This window comes from Eubalaena glacialis, unplaced genomic scaffold (genome assembly GCF_028564815.1).
Source record: "Eubalaena glacialis isolate mEubGla1 unplaced genomic scaffold, mEubGla1.1.hap2.+ XY scaffold_56, whole genome shotgun sequence".
NCBI classification, from domain to species: Eukaryota; Metazoa; Chordata; class Mammalia; order Artiodactyla; family Balaenidae; genus Eubalaena; species Eubalaena glacialis.
This window is the reverse complement of record NW_026871455.1, coordinates 2879961-2889472: the sequence shown is the minus strand read 5'-3', so window position 1 is coordinate 2889472 and position 9512 is coordinate 2879961. Positions and strand designations below refer to the sequence as shown.

The 9512-nt window shown below is 41.1% G+C and overlaps 1 pseudogene; it reads right to left on the bottom strand.

The window, feature by feature from the left end:
• Positions 1 to 7503: 7503 nt before the first annotated feature.
• LOC133083679 (malignant T-cell-amplified sequence 1-like) lies at positions 7504 to 8051 on the bottom strand (annotated as a pseudogene).
• Between the last annotated feature and the right edge of the window lie 1461 nt (positions 8052 to 9512).

The window sequence follows — 9512 nt, the reverse complement described above, 5'->3', positions numbered from 1 at the left end:
CTAAGTGCACCCATGAAATACTAATGCCATTTATGTTCACCTCCCTGTTAGGGAGACTGATGTGGAAATAATCTCCTTCCGTCATTCACACCCAATTGTTCCAGACTCCATTAAGGCTGTAACTTCACAGAACAGATGGGAGAGATTTTCACTAAAAACAATAAATACAGTCCTTAGGCTCAGTAGAGAAAAATTCCCTCAGTACCATGTGAATGACTACAAGGGCCTTAGGTGTGTGGTGAACACAGGTGATAGTGATGAGAGAAACAAGTTTCCAGACCAGGGGGAGCAGATGTGTCATCAGGTGAGTCCAGTGTGAAAGGTTCCGGGGTGGAGGTGGGTGCTGGGCAATAAAGAGTAATGAGGAATTTTTTACTATATCTAATTTTTTAAATATTAAACTTTTTATAGAGTATATTTGAACATTTTTATATCTACAAAAGAAGATAAATAAAATTTCCTTCCTAAACTTCTTCACAATAACTCAGTTATCCTATGTGTACTTTTCTTTTTAAAGAGTTTCCAATATATTTATTTATTTATTATTTATTTTTGGCTGTGTTGGGTCTTTGTTGCTGAGCACGGGCTTTCTCTACTTGCGGCGAGCGGGGGCTACTCTTCGTTGAGGTACGCGGATTTCTCATTGTGGTGTCTTCTCTTATTGCTGAGCACGGGCTCCAGGTGCGCAGGCTCAGTAGTTGTGGCTCACGGGCATGGCCGCTCCGCGGCACGTGGGCTCCTCCCAGACCAGGGATCAAACCCGAATTATGGTTTTCTAGGTTATATGCCCAGTAGTGGGATTGCTGGGTCATATGGTAGTTCTATTTTTAGATTTTTAAGGAACGGCCATATTGTTCTCCATAGTGACTGTATCAACGTCCATTCCTACCAACAGGTACAATTGGTGTGTGGTTTTGTTTCGTATCATTTATGTCTGATATCAGGGTTAAATTATTTTCACAAAATACAGATTTCCTCTATTCTTCTATTCTTGATTCTCTGAAACTATTTGTTAATTTTGCAGTCAGCTGTTTTTTTTGTTTTACTTGCATAACCCACACGTGATTTTCAGAAGTAATTGTTGAAAATTTTTATTTTATATCCTTCCTTGATTATTTTTCTTTTGCTTTAGTTGTTTTAAATATTGGTCTTGAGAATTCATATTTTTCCAGAAAGTAGTCAATTTCTTGAATATTCTAATGTATATATAAAAATATATATGTATCTGACCTGGGGTCTCACACAAGATCCCTAAATCTCTTGGAGTTTCCTGGGTTATAGAAGTGCGGTTTTTTCCTATGTTTTTTAAAGTGTTAATTAAAAAATTTTTTTTCTGGTAGGAAACGATTACTTGCATATCACTTAGACGTTTTCAAGTCTTATTTTTCAGGTTTGTTAGTACAGTTCTACAGTATACTTTAGTACAGTCCTAGAGTATCCTTTATTCTAGGGCTTGTGATTAGTTCCACTTCTAATATGCACAATTTCTTGTGTCTTAATTGAATGCTCCATGTATTCAAGGAGGTTTCTTCACTCTGGCTGGTGAGGATTCTCAGCCATACATGAACTTTGGAAATTATTCAATGTACAGTTCTTCAGTAATTGTTCTTTCCACAGAAATTGTTCCTGCCCAGACTTGTGAAATTCCACCTGTGTGTGCTCAGTTTGGTACTCGACAGAGACTCAGAGGCATCATCAGGCAGTTGTGGAGTTTTCTCTCCTGGTAGCTCCCTCCTTTTGGATGCCCTACCCCACAAATTATCGCCCCCTGGACCTCCCAACTCACTGTGTTCTCTCCCTTGCTCTTCCCATGGGAGTCCCTGCCTCTCAGTTCAGCTGTAATTTCTGGCCCATTTCAAGTACTTGCCTCCAACTCTGCCTTCTCCTGCTCCTATGTAAAGGCTCACTAGCATCTTCCCCTGAATGATGACCATGGATGAAACCTAAATCCTCTTCTCCTTCCCCAGCTACTCTAAACTCCCCTCTGGATGTCTCCTCTCATCCAGGCTCAGTGAGTCACAATCATCCATGATCCATTTTTTCATACTCAACAAGATGTCTGGCCATGTTGAGTCTATCTTCAGTGGAGTGGGTTGAGCAATGATGGACAAAGAGAGACGGGCAGACAGCAGTTAGAGACCACGTCAGGCTGTCGTGGGCATGAGAATGAATGACACTGCTAAGAAGAGGAACAGATTATAGAGAAGTCACAAGGGTAGAAGAGGTTAGAAAATGTTTTTAAACACAGATTGAGGAGAAATCTGGTAGAGAAGGAGTTGAATTTATAATAAAATAAAGAGAAATGACCATTTCTAGGTTCCTCAGAAAAACTCAGTACCTGCTATCTTACTGGTAACATCTTATCAAATGCTATTTCAGTTACAAATACTTGAGGCTACAAATCCTTTAGAAACTATCCTATGCATATTTTAGCAGTAGAATAACATAGGCCAAAGTTATGCATTGCAGCATTGTTTGTAATGTCAAAAGATGGTTGAATATTAGTGTTTATCCCAATGTTGACTGGTAACATGCATTATACTACATCATCGACTCAGTTGACTGCTTTGTAGGAAACACATCCTGATAGAAACTTTTTTCCCCAGATATTGTCAACTGAATATAAGGAAGATATAAGGAAACATTTTACACTATTTATGTATTAAAATGTGGAGTGAAGGAAAAATAGCTATTCACATTTGTTTGTATACACATAAAAACACACTCTGGAATGATACCTGGGAAATCCACCACAGTGGCTGACTTTGAAGACAGGGGGTCCTAGGCAAGGGCAGGGGACAGAATACAATATAAAGTATTTAATATTTTTAGGGTCTTTAACCTTTTACACGTATTATCAACTTCTCAGAAATGTGGACATTAAATTTTTTTTAAACATCTAAAGATTAAAAGTTATAGCACGATTTCTACCAACTGAATGAAAGTCAAATTTGTTTTACCAGAAAGATTATCCAACTTCTCTAAAATGTCTACTCATGAGACTTTTCTTGTTGCTTTTGCTTATTTTCTTTCACTTTGGAAGCAGTTTTCTGATTCATAATCCTTTGTGTTCTTCTTTTCAAAGAACATCTACCACTGCTAACTTTATGGGTTAAGCATGATCTAATTTTCTTACCTTTTGTCCCATTTTTCCCTATGAAAAGGCTCTGTACATTCATTATCAGTTGAGACAATACTTAGATAATTCATATGGCTGGAGGACAATTATATGCCTTAATACTTGAATTCTTTCTCTGCATCTGACATATTAATAATGCCAGTAAGATATTGTATAAAACCGTTGACTTTATTATAATAAGAAATATTAGTCAGGAGACCATATCTTAAGACTGATTGTAACACCAGCAGCCATGTTGACAGTGAAGAGATGTGACACGGGAAGGGATATTTCATGTGGGAGAGAGGAGAGCTCTCTTCAGAGGTTTAAAGTGTGTTTAAAAACATGTAGATCTAGGCCCAGTGGATGGACCCTTTGCGAGTCACTCCCCAGGGATACATAAGACAGTGTCCTGAGCATCTCGAGTACTGCACAATGCGGTGGTCTGGAGTGGTGGCTGTGGACCCCTCTGTAGATCAACAAAAAGATAGTTGCAGCCTTGTGTCTGTACAAGCCTGTGCAAGGGGATCTGGCCTTCAGAAAAAGAAATTTGACTAAATGGCATATGGTCTCAGCTCTAATAATAAGATCTTTTCTTGAATCAATTTTTTTTTCCTCTCAACTTGTCAAACCCAGAGTAGTTATTCTGCATGAGACCATTCTCTTTTAATTCCATTCTTCAGTCTCAAATTTTGTAGCTTTTCTTCAGTAAGTACCTGTTCATCTTTATTCTTTAGACAAGATAAGCAAGAGGGTCATTTTCTTATCAGACTTTAAAGGAAAACAAATACCTTTACAATTAGACTTTCTAAGGTTCTAAATTTATTTCATGTTCCCACAACAGTATCTTCAATCCTGAGTTTGTGGCATTTTTACTTATTTCAGAGATGACTCTGGGGAGTGAATTGGTGGTGGGACCTCACAGACCACAGGGATTTTGAACTCTTGGCAGCTGGATCTCCGTTTATAGAAGTGTTAACAACCAATGAAACAATCAGCATACAGTCCTGGGTTACAGGGGTGACAACAGGGAGAAGACGATCTATGGATGACAGAAGAGATCGGCCTTCTGACAAGCAGTTGCATTTCATTGCGAGGCAAACAGAAAGTGCCTGCAGATACAGAGATTCCATCAGCAGGGAACAGGATGGCTTCACCCACATCTGTTATCAACAAAACCGTCAGAAGTCAGTCATTCCCTGGGCTGATTTGTGCTTCCTGTTTCTCCACTCCCTTGTGCTTCCAGCCTGCTCTGCTGCGTTGATGTTCTCCTCTGTGCTTTTTCTAAATCTCCTTCTGGGCCAGTAAGATGTAGGAAGCAGAGGTGCAGTGCGGTGGATCTGCTTCTTATAACATGTCTGACCGCCGTGCAGCTGGGACAGTACTTGTGCTGAGCGTCCACCTGCCTTCCCACATGTGTGGCTGAGATGGGACGAGAGGTCTGAATGGGGAGGGTGGTAGGGGTGCCTTTGTTTTCTTTCACCCCCAGGTCAGGGGCTCTTAATCTGAGGGGCTTAGGGAACCCAGGGAGCCTGTGGTCTGCCTGAAGTCATGTATAAAATGTGTTTGTGCACAGGTTTTTGTTCAAATAAAATTAAATGCCCTGGATTTACCCTTTCAGAATATTTTATGACTGTTCTTAGTCTGTTGAGATCCTTGTGAATTGGAGCAGAACATAGCTGCAGTGATTTCAACACATTTCCATTGTGAACAGTATGTAGTAAAGTAAGCTTTCAGAATCAAGAGCGACTGGTGGCTGAAAAGGTTTTAAAACATTCTATGAAGTCTCTAGAATCAGGAATGTTTGACCTGCACTCTACTGGAACATTTTAAGGTCTAATAATTTGTTTTCCACTTGTGAGCAGCTAGGTCAAGTTTTTTTTTTCTCCCAGACAATAAAACCTAACTATATATAGTGTCTGGCCAGAGTCAAAGGACAAACTAGTTTAAGGCTGGTCACAGGCAGACTTTTATCATTACCAGAAATTAAAGTGGCAAAGAGTATTTATTACACAAAACCCTAAACGCATTTCATTATTGGATAATCTCAATCGACAGAGAGGCAAAGTCTCTTCCTGTGGTTATTTGTAAATACTTCATACAGATCATACAGTGCTCTTCTAAAATTACTCTCCCGTGACAATGGCCAGGACTTAATGCACTTATGCATCAAACTGTTTAGGTTCCTGGCCAAGTGTGTTAAACTAGTTAAAAAACAACAACAACAAACCAAACCAGTGAACTGTTTTTTAAACTGGCTGAAGGTGCCACCTACTGTCCAGTCTGTAGAAATGATCCGGGAATGTAACCTGAGCCTTATCTACTGAGAGCCACAGGAACTATGATATGAAGGTGAATTAGACTCAAGTCTAATTATACTTTCTAATTATACTCTATTAATAATGAGTTATGTAAATAGTTATATTTATACTCTTTCCCCAACATCCCCAATCTCAGGTTACAGAAAATAAAACATTAGAAAATTATTTTAAATTGTGGCAGATGTAGGAAGCAGTATCAGGCTATCATGTGCTTTCTGTAGATCCAGATTATCCAGTAACAAAATGCCTTTAGGGTTCTGCATCAAACATGCTCTTTGCCATTTCAACTCTAGTTATGACCAAAGCCCAGAACCCCCTGAGTAGCGGCTCTTGCTGCGGACTCGACTGTATTTACTTTACACTGTGTTGAACAGATGACAGAAAAAGAAAAAGCTCTAAGAAGGAGGAAGATTTCAGGTACGCAAAAATGGTATTTTTAAATATTGATCTGGGAGTTTTGTTTTTTATAGACCAATCCATGATAGAACAGGCCCAAAAGGGTTTTCAGAATAAAATGTACATTTTCTTCCCTGGAGAGATACTGGCTGCCAAGTTAATTAAACATGTGTTTTCTAGGAACCTGGCATAAATTCTCACTTGTTTTACACAAATAACTGATTTCCAGCCTGGCTTAAACCCAGCGAGTGCTCAAGGAATGTTCTAGTGACTACTGTGCAGCAAGGGTTTAATTATTTGTCCTTTGAGTGTGTTCTGTCTTTAATCCTTAAATAAAGACCCATTCTCTTCCATGTAACTTACTATTTGACTTGACTCTAGGCTGTATGACAAGACATTTCTATGTAGTCACATGTAAAGTTGTGCGTGTGTGCGCGTGTTTTTAAATACAAACAGTGTACACTCTTGTTCAAGTTCATCCTGAGTTCCAAGTACACAGACACACACAAAACTGGATAATTCAGAGTAAAAGTACAATTTCTCGTTCACCCGTATCAAGGTATCCATGGTTCATTTGTATATATTCTTCCAACTTAAAAAAAATTTTTCAAGTATATTTTTATTTACCCCCCAGATAATATAGTTTCATTTTTACTTGTCTTAAATACTCTGTGTTGCCTCAAAGCTTGCTTTTCTCATTTAACAGCATGACGTTGAGGTGTCACCATTTCCTGTTTTGGGGTTTTCCACTGCTATTTGAGAACACTGCAGAAAGCTTTCCACAGAACCACATAATACTGCTATAAGCATATCCAGGTTCATATTTCATTTCGATCTCTCACCTTCATGCTAATAACAATATGCATAATTAAACGTTTCTAAGTTTTCAAAGATAATTTTCTTTAAAGTGAATATAAAGCCCATTCACCAAGCAGTTTCTATGGTGTCTTGTCTTATCCTAGTCTGGTCTTGAATTCCTTAAAACTTTGAGGAGAAAACTTCGTTGTAAACTTTAGGTTAAACTGTAGGCTGTCTCTAGCGCAGCTAATTCCATTACTAACATCGGTGGTAATAACCGGTTTTCAGATTAATCCTACTAAAAATATCTAGCACATTAATGACAAAAACAAAGTTATTACAAGACAGTTCAGAGCATGAGGCTTTGGAAGTCCGCAGGAGCTGGGAGCTGCCTGTCCGTGTGTAGTGGCTGAGGCATCTCCTCGTCTCTCTTCTCCACCATGAAGGGCTGAGAGGGGCTCTGACTCAGCAGGGATGTTGGGAGAGCAGCCCCCCAGCCAGTTCAGCGCCCCTACACCTGACTCTTCCCCGCTTGGTCGTGTCCAGACGCTCACATTGGGGCACCTCAGCTGACACACTGAGAATTCAGTCCCATCTGTCTTCTCGCAGCCCCACCAGCACACTGGCTGGGTCATGAAGCTCTTTCGGGAGAGTTATAGCCTGATGGCCAGGAGAGGACACAGGGGCAGCTCGTCTGCACTGTTTCCAAGCAAGGCGGCAACACTTGTTTTTTGTTTGGTTCTCTTTTCTGCATGTGTTGAATTTATTCAACATAATCACAGGGGTGTTGTCGTCATGCTGTCACACACGCACACAAACCCAGATATTGCACCGCATCCATGTGGAGCCCAAGTGCATTCCTTCTGAGACTTACTTACATGCTTTTACGTGCTACAGCGCATCTTTTAAATAATACATGTTTCAATGCCAGTTGCTGTGTTGACTTTCTCAGCATCATCTGCAGACATCTTCACGACTGCAGCACCCAGAGCAAGCTGTTTTCCTTCTGCCTCAATTGCAACAATCCTATCTGCTGCAGCGGAGCAAAGCTTAGCTCCTGGAGAAGCTAAGCCTAGACACGTGATATCAACTCCTCTGAGTACAAATTTGATGGCTCCTTTATCCACCTGCTGGTGTGGAAAAAGGGTCATTTTTATCTCTTTTTGTGTGGAATAACCTTGGGATTGGATAAAACGACTCTTCTCTTTTTCTAAATAGAGTAACTCTCCAGTCATTGTAAAGATTTCCATCTGTTCATGGCATCCCACTCTTTTAACTGGTTCCTTCTTAGGCATGACTGGATGAGGCCGTGGTTCAATGCCTGGGAACGGTTCTACTTGCTCTTAGTACCCTTAATAGCAGGTTTTCCACTGGATGTAGCTGAACACATTTTCTTTTTAATCAAATTTCTTGAACATGATTCAAGGTGAAGGGGTGATGATAGGGAAGGGCCGGGAAGGGGGAAAAATAGACTTAGCAAGGATTCGGCAGACCCCCTACACCTGGAAGGCCAAAGGGACGGTGGCAGCTGGGGTCGTTACCCGCAAGTGACGCATCTGGCCGCACTTTTCCGGCTCTAGGAAATCTCACTCCTTCTGCTCCTTCAACTACTTCCTCCAACTATTCATGTGAGCACTGCGGCAATTTGGGGGGCTGTTGGGTGTTACCAATTTCTCCCCAGGGCTGCTAGCTGTAAGGAAGGAAATTGAGCAGGAAGAAGAGACGAAGCACTCATTCTCGTTGCAAGAACAGAATGGAGGGGCAGCACCTGGTCTCCAGAGGGACGGTTGGCCATTTCTGCAGGCTCACAAGGGTCAGAAGAGTGTGCGCTTCAACACTCAGGGGCATCCTCCTGAATTCCACTACCAAGTTAGTGTCCCTATCACGGCCCTAACCTCCCACGGGCTAGCACACCTCTGGTGGGTGGCTGACTAACCTCGTCTGGGACTTGGAGCCTGGCTACTTTAACTCATAAATTGTTGATGAAAATAATCAATAAACAATCTATAATAGGAATAGAAAAGCATCTTATTTGAGCCAAACTGTGGACTATAGCCTGGAAGACAACCCCTCAGATAGCTCTGAGGAACTGTCCCAGGGAAGGATGGTTTTCAGTACAGTTTTATATATTGTCAGAAAAAAAGAACATTAAGCAAGTCAGGGATACATTCCTTTAAGGTTTCAGGGAAAAAAACAAAAACAAAACCAAAACTAACAAACAAAGAACAGATCAGCCCATACACAGCAAGTCAGCATGGCCTTGGCACCTGGGAAGTGAGGCTTATTACTGAAGGAGCTTCAGCATTGGCGTCCCAGGAAGGGAGGCGTTTCATCTTTATTTTTAACATGGACATTCTTTACTTCTAGTCAATGCACTCTTTTCTTTAATAATTAAAGCAGAAGCACAATGTATGTTTGATAGGCCACACGCATGCTGTTCTAGTATGCGTAACATTCAAGTTAACTCATGTATAAGCCAGATGACTTCCCCATACCTCAATATGGGAAAATATCTTTTATCAAAATCCTGGGTCTGGGTAGGGGGTTCAGCTTTCTCTGCTTTCTTTCTACCCGGAAGCTCCTCTGCTGGTTTCGATGGTGACTAGCAATTACTACCCTGTCACCTGTGAGAGTTTGCACACCTGGACCATCACCTATTTCAGACACTATGGGTGCCCCACCTAGCCCGTGGAGGGGTCCTTGTTACTGCCAACTGCGGAGCTGTCTAGCTCCCAAATCCCTCTCATCACTGCTTTCCCCCCGTCACAAGTCAGTTTCTCTGGAAGGGAATGATAAGATGGATTTTGGCAAGCAGTGTGCAAATTAGGTGTCAACCTCTGTGACAGGGCAGAGAGGGAGCAGGATTGGCCAGATGGCAT